The following is a 12,671-nucleotide window of genomic DNA, read 5'->3' as shown; positions in this document are numbered from 1 at the left end:
CCCCCCCAGAATAAAGTCTGCCATTGTTTCCACTGTTTCCCCATCTATTTCCCATGAAGTGATGCTCCTATATATGAAGTCTGTATACCTGTAAGTAGAACAATTAGAGAAGTAATTTCTGACCATACAGGAAAGTTTCTCCACCTGCTGTTCTCATTTCTCTGGTTTCCATACAGTACCACCTCCCCCATTTATCTTACATAATATTGTTTTCCTCAATTGGTCAGACTTTACAAGCTAAGCAGCATCTCTATGAAATCATTCTTTCCAAAGTTCTAGAGATGAGATAAAACTAATAAAAGTGAAACATGCATAAAAAACAATTGCTCTTATATCTCCAGTACACAAATATCAATCTTTGAGATTTATTGGAAACTTTATATTTTATCTTACTGGAACCCAGAGCAGAATTCTGAGCATTTAAATTGAGCTTCTAGGATTCCATTAGAGGATAATTTACACTCGAAGCATTTAGGACACTTAATTTTATAAACTTTGAAGCCAGGAAAATGTTCTTAGGATTTATAATCTGGGGTAAAACACATACACATGGATATAAAAGGAAATATTCAGTTTATACTATTTCAGGATCACATTGTTGCTTTTCAGTTGCTAAGCTGTGTCCAGCTCTTTGCAACCCCATGGACTACAGCATGCCGGCTCCTCTGTCCTCCACTGTCTCCTGGAGTTTGTGCAACTTCATGTCCATTGAGCCAGTTATGCTGTCTAACCATATTATCTTCTGCTGCCTTCTTCTCCTTTTGCCCTCAATCTTTCCCAGCACCAGGGTCTTTTCCAATGATTCAGCTCTTCGCATCAGGTAGCCAAAGTATTGGAGCTTCAGCTTCAGCAACAGTCCTTCCAATGACTATTCAGGGTTGATTTCCTTTAGAATTGACTGGTTTGATCTCTTTGCTGTCCAAAGGACTCTCAAGAGTCTTTTCCAGCACCCTCAGGATTACATATAGAGTTATATTTTAATGAATTCCAAAACCTTGGATGTATATATCAAAGATACTGTGTCCATGACTTCTCCTTTGTCTCTGTTACTTCAGACACCCAATTTCCCTTTGACCTTAAGCAGAGACTGAATGCCATAATCTCTTGTCTGCATTGTGTGTACAGATAGCATGATCAGACTGACTGGGAATCTTCAAGTTTTCTCAAATGCCAAATAGACACAGCCATTTCAGAAGACAATTCTGCTTGAGATGACAATGGCTGAGTATGACCCCAAATTGTCCAGGCGTTAATGAGAGATCTGAGGTGGAGGAAAACTGAAAGGGGTCACTTCTGGCAACCTTCACAATGTGGGCAGGCATTTATTTGTATTCAGTAGCTTGCAATTCCTGTCAAGTTCTCACCTCCTTCCTACATTTTAGATTCCAGCACCATGGAGAACACACTTTTTACAACACAGTATTCCTTTATAGTCTCAGAATGGGATTAGAAGTTTTCTCAGTCTTATAACTTTATTGAAGCTTCCAGTGGGTAAGTCAAAGATCTCTCTTGGTAAATGTCACATTACATTTGAAAATAGGTAGTTATTTTCAAATATCTTTTGATACTGATTTCTAATATAATTCCACAGTGATGAGACCATACTCTGTGTGATTTCAATACCTCCAGATTATGAAATTTTTGCACCTTGTTTTATGTCCATGGGTATGTTTCAGTGTCTCCTAGTTTATAGCCTATGGGGACTTGAATAGAATTTGTATTACTGGGGTGTGAAAACTGTATAAATCTTAATGATGTTGAATTGATTCGTGGTGCTTTTCAGGTCTCCTGTATCCTTCTACTTTTCTGTCTGTTCATTCCATTAATTTTTGAGAGTTTGATATTGAAATTTCAACTAAAACCTTAATATATCTACCTAACAATAATGGAACTATTTCGTGGAACTATATTCAACTTTGTTTTGCATTTTCCAAGTCTCCTGTAAATGTGTTATCATACTTTTGTAATTGAAAAAAATTAAAATAAAGAGAAAAATAAGAGAGTCTAGCTACTGCTGAACAAACCAGGAGTACTGTGCTTTGTGAACTATTTATACTATGCATCTTTGTACACTGCAACATTATGCTGGTTTTCCAATGTGCAACATATCTGACACCTCCTAAACTTGTTCGCTTTAATGAGTTAGAATATCTTTAAATCCTCTAGTGACATGAGTCGCAGCAAGAAACACTGTAAAAAGAGGAGAAATGAGCATAAATTTTACTCAAGGGTCCCTTTTATCCTATACGAGAAGGGCAGCATGTCATTATTTGGGCATGGCAAGGGATAAAATACATTATTTTAAAAGTTTTACTAGTAAATGTAAAATGCAAAACTATAGAACTTGTACCAGATAACCTAGATGACCTTGAATATAGCAATAACTTTTAAAGATACCACACTAAAGATACAATTCATGGAAGAAATAATTGATAAATTGTGTTTCATCAAATTTAAAAATATCTTCTCTGTGAAAGACAATGTCAAGGGAATGAGAAGATAGGCCACAGACTAGGAAAAAAACATTTGCGAAAGAAACATCTGGTAAAGAAATGTTATTCAAGTTATGCAAAGAACTCTTAAAACGCAACAAAAGAAAGCAGACAACCCAATTAAAAAATGGGCCAAAGACCTTAACAGACATTTCACCAAAGATATATGGTTGGCAAATAAGCACATGAAAAGATGTTCTACATCATATGTCATCAGAGAAATGCAAATTAAAACAACTATGAAATACAGTATACTAACACATATATATGGAATTTAGAAAGATGGCAATGATGACCCTGTATGCAGGACAGCAAAAAAGACACAGATGTGTATAACAGACTTTAGGACTCAGTGGGAGAGGGAGAGGGTGAGATGACTTGGGAGAATGGTATTGAAACATGTATAATACCATGTAAGAATCGAATTGCCAGTCTATGTCCGATGCAGAATATGGCACGCTTGGGGCTGGTACGCGGGGATGACCCAGAGAGATGTTGTGGGGAGGGGGGGTGGGAGGGGGGTTCAGGTTTGGGAATGCATGTACACCCGTGGTGGATTCATGTCAATGTATGGCAAAACCAATACAGAATTGTAAAGTAAAATAAAAAATAAATAAATTAAAAAAAATAAAATAAAATAAAGCTCTATGACAAAAAAAATAAAAAAATAAAACAACTATGAGATATCACTACATATCTATATAAATAGCCAAAATTCAAACACTGACAATACCAAATGCCAGTAGGAATTGAAGCACTGGGAATGGTCATTCACTGCTGGTGGAACTACAGATGATACAGCCACATTGAAAGACAATTTGGCAGTTTCTTACCAAATCCAACATACTCGTAACACATGATCTAACAAGTTTGCTTCTTAGCATTTACCCTAAGTAGTTGAAAGCATGTCCACACAAAGACCTGCACATGGATATTTATAACAGCTGTGTTCATAATTGCCAAAACATAGAGACAACCAAGATATCCTTCAGTAGGTGAAAGGATAAACTGTGGTACATTTAGACAAGGAAATTTGTATATATATATATGCACTGTGCTTATTCACTCAGTTGTGTCGGACTCTTTGCGAACCCATGGACTGTAGCCCACCAGGCTCCTCTGTCCATGGGGATTCTCCAGGTAAGAATACTAGAGTGGGTTGCCATGCCCTCCTCCAGGGGATCTTCCCAACCCAGGGATTGAACCCAGGTCTCCTGCATTACAGGTGGATTCTTTACCAGCTGAGCCACAAGGGAAGCCCATACATATGCACTAAAGCTCATTATCAGCACTAAAAATAAGTGAACTATCAAGCAATGAAAAAGCATAAACTTAAATACATATTAGTAAGTAAAAGATGATGCTAAAGCTGAAACTCCAATACTTTGGTCACCTGATGTGATGAACTGATTCATTGGAAAAGACCCTGATGCTGGGGAAGACTGAAGGCAGAAGGAGAAGGGGATGACAGAGGATGAGATGGGTGGATGGAATCGCCAACTTGATGGACATGAGTTTGAGCAAGTTGGTGATGGACAGGGAAGCCTGGCATGCTGCAGTCCATGGGGTTGCAAAGAGTCAGACATGACTGAGCGACTGAACTGAACTGAAGTAAAAGAAGCCAATGAAAAGGCTACATGCTCTATGAATCCAAGTATGTGTTAATCTGGAAAGGGCAAAACTATGGAAACAATGAAAGGATCAGTGGTTGCCTGGGATAGGGAAACAAGGGAGGGAAGAATAGGCTGAGCACAGAGGAGATTTAAGGCAATGAGAATACTCTGCACCATCTTACGATGACAGATGCATATCATTATACATCTGGCCAAGCTCATAGAAAGTATAACACAAAGAGTGAAATCCAATGTAAACTATGGACTCTGGAGAATTATGCTGTGTCAATAGAAGTTCACCAATTGTAAAAAATATATCTCTTTGATGAAGGATATGACAATAGGGGAACCTTAGCAATCATGAGGGCAAGGGATAATGCAGGAAACCTCTGTTCCTGCCTTTCAGTTTTGCTGTGGACCTAAAACTACTCCAAAAAAGATACTGAAAATAATAATTAATTTTTTTAAAAAAGAGCAGGTGGGGGTGTGCGGGAAATGAGTGCTCTAACATATTTCCTAACAAAATTCACTTGCGAAAGCACTTTTAAACCGGTGGTCTATACAGATGAATTAATACTTTGCCCTTGATAACCTCAAAGTCAAGGACCTTAAAATTAAATATATAATATTTTTTCATTATAGTTTCTCTCTAAAATTGCCACTGTATTTCCTGACATTTAAATTCAATTTCTAGGCTCAATCAATAGATATGAATGCATTTGAGATCCCCGAATCACCTAATACCTAAGTGCTCTGAACAGGTGTCTGCTAAGAAACATATAATCCATTTAGTGGAGGCCTATATACTTGTTTCGTTTTCACAGGTGGTGTTGGATTATTAAAGTGGAAATATGCCAAGAAGTTTTTAGAGTATATTTCCATTTAAGTTGGACTTTACATTATTTAAAGCTATGATAATTCAACTCAGCTCTAATCCTCTTATATCTAGTCTGACCAAATCCATTATTTTCTATATCACCTGAATTTCAGTTTTGCTGTTACTAACCCCTGCCTCGTACAAAAAGTTTCAAGGAGGAAAACATCATTCATGTCCAATGTGTTTAGGCCATAGCCATATTTTTTTTTCTTTTTAGAAAGCAGAAAATGGACACTAGTGGGTTGAAATAGAGTTGGGAAAAAAATAATAATGGTGAATATATTACTGACTGACTATGGGGAGGTCATTTGGTCGCTCCTTATTTCGCTTTAATTATCTGCTAAATAAGGTAGTAAATTTGTTCACACTATTAAGTTTTAAGGAGCAAACATGTTAAAGTAGCTCAAGATTTGCCTGTTTGTTGAGAAATAATATAACTTTAAAATATTATCATTATTTACCTAATCATATACAATATCTACCAAGGGCCTTTTAGTTACTCAGGGTGACAGTCCTTGTTGAAGAGTAAAAAGATCTGGAGTTGGATAACGAATTCAGTTCTTTCGTTTAGTTTTGTTTGTTTAGTTTGCCGTGATCTTCAACAAATGACATATGTGTTTCTTTGGCTGCCTAGAATCTGAACTACTTTTGTATCCCTGGAGAATTCCTCATCATATACATTTCTGTTGAACTCTCTCCTACTATAGAAGTTGAAAAGACCAAAAACCTACTTCTCTATCCTCTACACTCTTCACTCCTAGCACCGAGAGTATTGGCACAGGACCTAGGCTTCTCCAAATATCAGATTATTCCACTTGAAGTTCTTGAATGAAATAGAGTACAGTTCATTTTGCCAGTTGGAATGGCAATGGTGGGGATGGTGCTTTGGGCATTTCCACTGAGCTGTTCCTACTAAGCAGCGCTACTGTTATTAGTCAGGAGGCTGAAATGGAGATTCAGATGGACGATCATGATATCTATCCTGACTTTATACTGAGAAACTGGGAGAAGCCAGAGGATGAATTTAGGGCATGATATTTCATATCAGAATCCCATTTATCATGTGACCCTTCTGAAACACTCATTCAAACAAATGGACTCAGTGGTAAGTTTCCAGCCATTAGTTTTAGCTCAGAGCTAGTATAATTAATTGCTAAGAGATCTGTGGGTTTTTTAAGCTGTCAGTACACTTGGGAGGCTAGAGGACACTCTTACACAAGGACTTGCAGCTACTCTCTATTGTCCGTTCTCATGCTGGTAGATGGGGAAACAGTGGAAACAGAGGCTGACTTTATTCTTCTGAGCTCCAAAATCACTGCAGATGGTGATTGCGGCCATGAAATTAAAAGACGCTTACTCCTTGAAAGGAAAATTATGACCAACCTAGACAGCATTTTTAAAAGCAGAGACATTACTTTGCCAACAAAGGGCCATCTAGTCAAGGCTATGGTTCTTCCAGTGGTCATGTATGGATGTGAGAGGTGGACTATAAAGAAAGCTGAGCACAGAAGAATTGATGCTTTGAACTGTAGTGTTGGAGAAGACTCTTGAGAGTCCTTTGGACTGCAAGGAGATCTAGCCAGTCCATCCTAAAGGAGATCAGTCCTAGGTGTACATTGGAAGGACTGATGTTGAAGCTGAAGCTCCAATACTTTGGCCACCTGATGTGAAGAGATGACTCATTTGAAAAGACCCTGATGCTGGGAAAGATTGGGGGCAGGAGGAGAAGGGGACGACAGATGATGAGATGGTTGAATGGCATCACCGATTCAATGGACATGGGTTTGGGTGGACTCCGGGAGTTGGTGATGGACTGGGAGGCCTGGTGTGCTGCAGTTCATGGGGTCACAAAGAGTCAGACGTGACTGAGTAGCTGAACTGAACTGAACTGAACATGCTGGTTAGCCTCCCCTAAGGTGACACTGGACCCACAAAAGCACAGCATCAGAAATGTCCCTCTCACCATGAGAATATTCTCCAGGCAAACCAACTCATCAGAAACTACTTTCACAATCCTCTAAGGAAAAGTAAATGTTCGTAATGTGCAGAAGCTTAATTGTTTAGAATAGATTAAAATCGTAAGCATATGCAAATACTAAATGAGTAACCACTTAATTAGAAAATATTAAATTTGTCATTCTTATTACCAAGAAGTCACTTTGAGGGATAAGCCACATCAGACTCATTTTAAAGATGAGAAACAGAAACAACAAGTGTTCTTAGCAAATATTAACCTAGAGTTTGACATTGTGGTTCTTTAATTTAAAATATATTGACTCATGGCTAAGTCACTTCATGGTTCACCTGAAACTATCACAACATTGTCAGTTGGCTATACTCCAATTAAAAAAAAAAAAGTACAAAATAAAATAAAACACACTGACTCTAGAGATAAAATTTCAAAGGTACCAATACTAAGAAGACATGTTAATTTGTATATTACAATATTTAACAAATGTCTGGCTTCAGAATTAATTTTTCTCCATTTAAAAATATGTATTTTAAAAGGAAATTATTTTAAATGGATAATACCACATACAAAATAGACTTTATCCACAAATACTGCTTCCCTGGGGGCTCAGATGGTAAAGAATCTGCCTGCAATTCAAGGGATGGGGGTTCAATCTCTGGGTCAGGAACATCCCCTGGAGAAGGGAATAGCAACCCACTCAAGTATTCTTGCGTGGGGAATTCCATGGAGGGAAGAATCTGGTGAACTCCAGTCCATAGGGTCAAAAAGAGTCAGACACGACTGAGCAACTAACACTTTCCCATTCACTTCACAAATCACACAATGAAAAATCTTTTTTAACTTAAAAAATTATTTTAAGGAATTTAGACAATCAGGACTTAATGATGAAATTCTGATAATTAAGGTAGTGGTTGACATAGTAATAGAGAAATTGACCGACTGAATAGAGAGAGTATAGAAGCTCAGAGGCAGAGCTAGTCCAGTGTGGAAAAAAATTTTGTATATACAAAGAGGTGAGGAAGAGAGAAACTATTTAATAAATGAAGCTGAAAAAAATTTCCATTATGAAAAAGATCAAATTTGATCCCTATCACAGGCCATAATTTTTAAAAAATCAATTCTAAATAGAATAAGTATTGAAAATACAAAAAAAACAAAACTTCTAGAAGAAAATACAGGTAAATATTTAAGACTCTGCTGTAGGGAAAGATTTCTAACTTTAAAAAAACAACAGAATAAATAAAAATTAACTTTGCTGTATCTAAATTAGGAAATTTTGTTCAAAAACACCTTAGGGAAGGGGGTGTAGAGAGGGGAGGGTTTTAATGCGGAGAAGACATATGGACATTTGTAACAAGAAAAATTTCTATAAAGAATATATCTTAGACTTCCCTGGTGGCACAGTGGATAAGAATTTTCCTGCAATGCAGGGGTCACAGGTTCAATCCCTGGTCAGGAAATATCTCACATGCCATGCAGCAGAACTAAATCCATGTAACACAATTCCTGAGCCTGAATTCTAGAGTCAGAAAGCTGCAACTACTGAGCCCATATGCTGCAGCTACTGAAGCCCGCATGCCTAGAGCCCGTGCTTTGCAACAAGAGAAGCCACTGCAATGAGAAGCCTTTGCACAACTAGAGAGTAGCCCTCACTTGACACAATTAGAGAAGGCCCTGCACAGCAAAAAAATCCCATCACATTCAAAAATTAAAAATAAGCTAATAAATAAAAGAATATATATATTAAAACTCTTAAGAAAACAATAAGAAAATCAATATAGAAACTATAAGATTAAAAGACACAACATTTAGCTAAAGATAAAATGCATACAAATAAGAAATACATGATAGTCAATGTTGTTAATAATTAGTGAAAGGTAAATCAAGACCCAAATGAGATACCATGTTATGGCCATTAAATTTGCACAACTTAAAAAATTTGGAAATGTCAAGTGTCAGAAAGCACATGGAATTCCAAGGTCTCTTATACATTCCTGTTGTAAAGGTATCTGAACAAAATCACTCTGGAAAACAGTTTTATATTACTTCCAAAATCCAAACATTAATAAACCTTATGACCAGCAACTTAATTCACAGGCATATATGCTAGAAAAATTCATAGATGTGTACAATAGGAGACATGGATAGAAATCTTATAACAGCATTACAACAGCAGAAAGCTAAATGCCCATCAACATGAATAAGCTGGTATATTTACACAATGGAATATTACATAGGCAGCATTTTACTATTCAGTTCAGTTCAGTCGCTCAGTCGTGTCCGACTCTTTGCGACCCCATGAATCGCAGCACGCCAGGCCTCCCTGTCCATCACCATCTCCCGGAGTTCACTCAGATTCACGTCCATCGAGTCAGTGATGCCATCCAGCCACCTCATCCTCGGTCGTCCCCTTCTCCTCCTGCCTCCAATCCCTCCCAGCATCAGAGTCTTTTCCAATGAGTCAACTCTTCACATCAGGTGGCCAAAGTACTGGAGTTTCAGCTTTAGCATCATTCCTTCCAAAGAAATCCCAGGGCTGATCTCCTTCAGAATGGACTGGTTGGATTGCCTTGCAGTCCAAGGGACTCTCAAGAGTCTTCTCCAACACCACAGTTCAAAAGCATCAATTCTTCCGTGCTCAGCCTTCTTCACAGTCCAACTCTCACATCCATACATGACTACAGGAAAAACCATAGCCTTGACTAGACGGACCTTAGTCGGCAAACTAATGTCTCTGCTTTTGAATACGCTATCTAGGTTGGTCATAACTTTTCTTCCAAGGAGTAAGCGTCTTTTAATTTCATGGCTGCAGTCACCATCTGCAGTGATTTTGGAGCCCCCCAAAATAAAGTCTGACACTGTTTCCACTGTTTCCACATCTATTTCCCATTGTGGTAGACTGAAAAATGGCCCTTGACAATACACTCAAACCCCAATTCCCAGAATCTATGAATATAGTAAGCCCTTCACATCCTATCTGTCTATGGGTTCCATATCCTCGGATTGTGCATAGATATGGGTTTTCCATTTTCATGGATTGAAAATACAGTTTTTTAAATCCTGAATGTTCCACTAAGCAAAATTGGAATTTACTGCTCGCTGCTGCTGCTGCTGCTGCTGCTAAGTCACCTCAGTCATGTCTGACTCTGTGCAACCCCATAGAAGGAAGCCTGCCAGGCTCCGCCGTCCCTGGGATTCTCCAGGCAAGAACACTGGAGTGGGTTGCCATTTCCTTCTCCAATGCATGAAAGTGAAAAGTGAAAGTGAAGTTGTTCAGTCGTGCCTGACTCTTAGCGACCCCATGGACTGCAGCCCACCAGGCTCCTCCATCCATGGGAGTTTCCAGGCAACAGTACTGGAGTGGGGTGCCATCGCCTTCTATTTACTTAGTATTTATATTACAACTATATACCCAGCATTTATATTGTATTAGCTATTATAAGTAACCTCAAGATGATTTAAAGGATGTACATAAAAAATAAAAATAAAATAAAAAAGGATGTACATAGGTTATATGCAAATACTATACCATTTTATATAAAGGTCTGGAGCGTCCTTGGATTTTGATGTCTGGTGGGGATGGGTCCTGAAATTAATACCCCACAGACCCCAAGGATAAAAGGCTAGCTTAAAACTCAACATTCAAAAAACTAAGATCATGACATCCAGTCCTATCCCTTCATGGTAACAGGTGGGGGAAAAAATGGAAACAGTGACAGACTTTATAATTCTTGGCTCCAAAATCACTGTAGATGGTGACTACAGCCATGAAAGAAAAGCTATGACAAACCTAGACAGCTTATTGGAAAGCAGAGACATCACTTTTCAAACAAAGTTCTGTCTAGTCAAAGCTATGGTTTTTCCAGTAGTCATCCATGGATGTGAGAGTTGGACCATAAAGCACAAAAGAAGTGATGCTTTCAAATTGTGGTGCTGGAGAAGACTCTTGAGAGTCCCTTGGACTGCAAAGAGATCAAACCAGTCAATCCTAAAGGAAATCAGTCCTGAATAGTCATTGGAAGGACTTAAGCTGAAGCTGAAGCTCCAATACTTTGGCCAACTGATGTGAAGAACTGACTCATTGGAAAAAACCATGATGCTGGGAAAGATCGAAGGCAGGAGGGGAAGGGGTCAACAGAAGATGAGATGGTTGGATGGCATTACTGACTCAGTGGACATGAGTTTGAACAAACTCTGGGCAATGGTAAAGGGCAAAGGGGAGCCTGGCATGCTGCATCTATGGGGTCGCAAAGAATCAGACATGACTTGGTGACAACAACAACAGACACCAAGGGACAAATGTATTACCTTATATGGCAAAAGATACAACCAAGTTAAAGCTACTGAGAGGAAGAATTTATTCTTATCTTTCTTATGGGCCTTAAATGATATCACATATATCCTTATAAGAGAGAGGAGAGGGAATTCTGAGACAGACATCCATAAAAAGAGGAAAAAAACCCACCAGACATCAAAATCCGAAGATGTTCCAGACCCTTATATAAAATGCTGTACTATTTGCATATAACCTATGTACATCCTTTAAATCATTTTGAGACTACTTATAATAGCTAATACAATATAAAAGCTAGGTAAATAGTTGTAATATAAATGCTAAGTAAATAGCTGTAGAGATTTGAAAATGTTGACAGTGTGGTGAAAAGCAAAGGCATGCTAGCAGCACAGAAGCCGAAAGAGGCAAGGAACAGAGTATTCCTCTTGAGCCTCTGAAAGGTGAACAGCCCTGTGTAGCACCTTGATTTAGGTCCCAATGGAACAAATTTTAAATTTCTGGCCTCCTGAACTGGGAGAGGATAAATTTCTGTTGCTTTTAGCCACCACATTTATGGTAATTTGTTACAGCAACCACAGAAAACTAACATACAATCCAATGACATCCATAAATACAGCAAGTATATTTTCTAAAATGTTGGCTGAGTGATTGCTCAGTGCATGTACTAAAACTGGAACAATATAGAGAAGATTAGCATGGCCCTGCCAAAAGATGACATGTAAATTCATAAAGCACTCCATATTTTTAATGAATATTAGGATGTTAACATCCTAATAGAAGGCAGTGGCACCCCACTCCAGTACTGTTGCCTGGAAAATCCATGGACGGAGGAGCCTGGTGGGCTGCCGTCCACGGGGTAGTGACTGAGCAACTTCACTTTCCCTTTTCACTTTCATGCATTGGAGAAGGAAATGGCAGCCCACTCCAGTGTTCTTGCCTGGAGAATCCCAGGGATGGCGGAGCCTGGTGGGCTGCCGTCTATGGGGTCGCACAGAGTTGGACATGACTGAAGCGACTCAGCAGCAGCAGCAGCAGGATGTTAACAATAAATACAAAAGAATGAAAAAAAAAAAAAAGCTGAAACAGAGAATGAAAATAAAAAGCCTAAATGAAAACTAAGTAGGTTTTATAAAATAATTTATATTAACATGGAAGGCTATAGGGAAAAAATGAAAAGAATAAATCTAAAAAAATAATGGAGAAATCTTCTTTAAGAGATCACTGTATCGAGGCCAATGTCCTTTTCTGGGACATTGATCATACTGTCTGACTATCCATAGTCCATCCTTAGTCACTCGGTTGAGTTGTCTGACTCTTTGCAACACCATAGACTATAATCCACCAGGCTTCTCTGTCCACAGAATTCTCCAGGCAAGAACACTGGAGTGGGTTGCCATTGTCTTCTCCAGGGTATCTTCTCTAG

General features: G+C 38.5%; 1 non-coding gene across 1 annotated transcript; it reads left to right on the top strand.

Moving 5' to 3' along the window:
- Positions 1-11,892: 11,892 nt before the first annotated feature.
- On the top strand, positions 11,893-11,994 carry LOC120859027. Its single transcript, XR_005720040.1, has one exon. It is a non-coding gene; the product is annotated as a U6 spliceosomal RNA (small nuclear RNA).
- The last annotated feature ends 677 nt before the right edge of the window (positions 11,995-12,671 follow it).

Source organism: Oryx dammah, unplaced genomic scaffold, assembly GCF_014754425.2.
Source record: "Oryx dammah isolate SB20612 unplaced genomic scaffold, SCBI_Odam_1.1 HiC_scaffold_29, whole genome shotgun sequence".
Taxonomy (NCBI): domain Eukaryota; kingdom Metazoa; phylum Chordata; class Mammalia; order Artiodactyla; family Bovidae; genus Oryx; species Oryx dammah.
The sequence above is the reverse complement of the archived record's forward strand: the minus strand, read 5'-3'. Positions and strand labels throughout refer to the sequence as shown.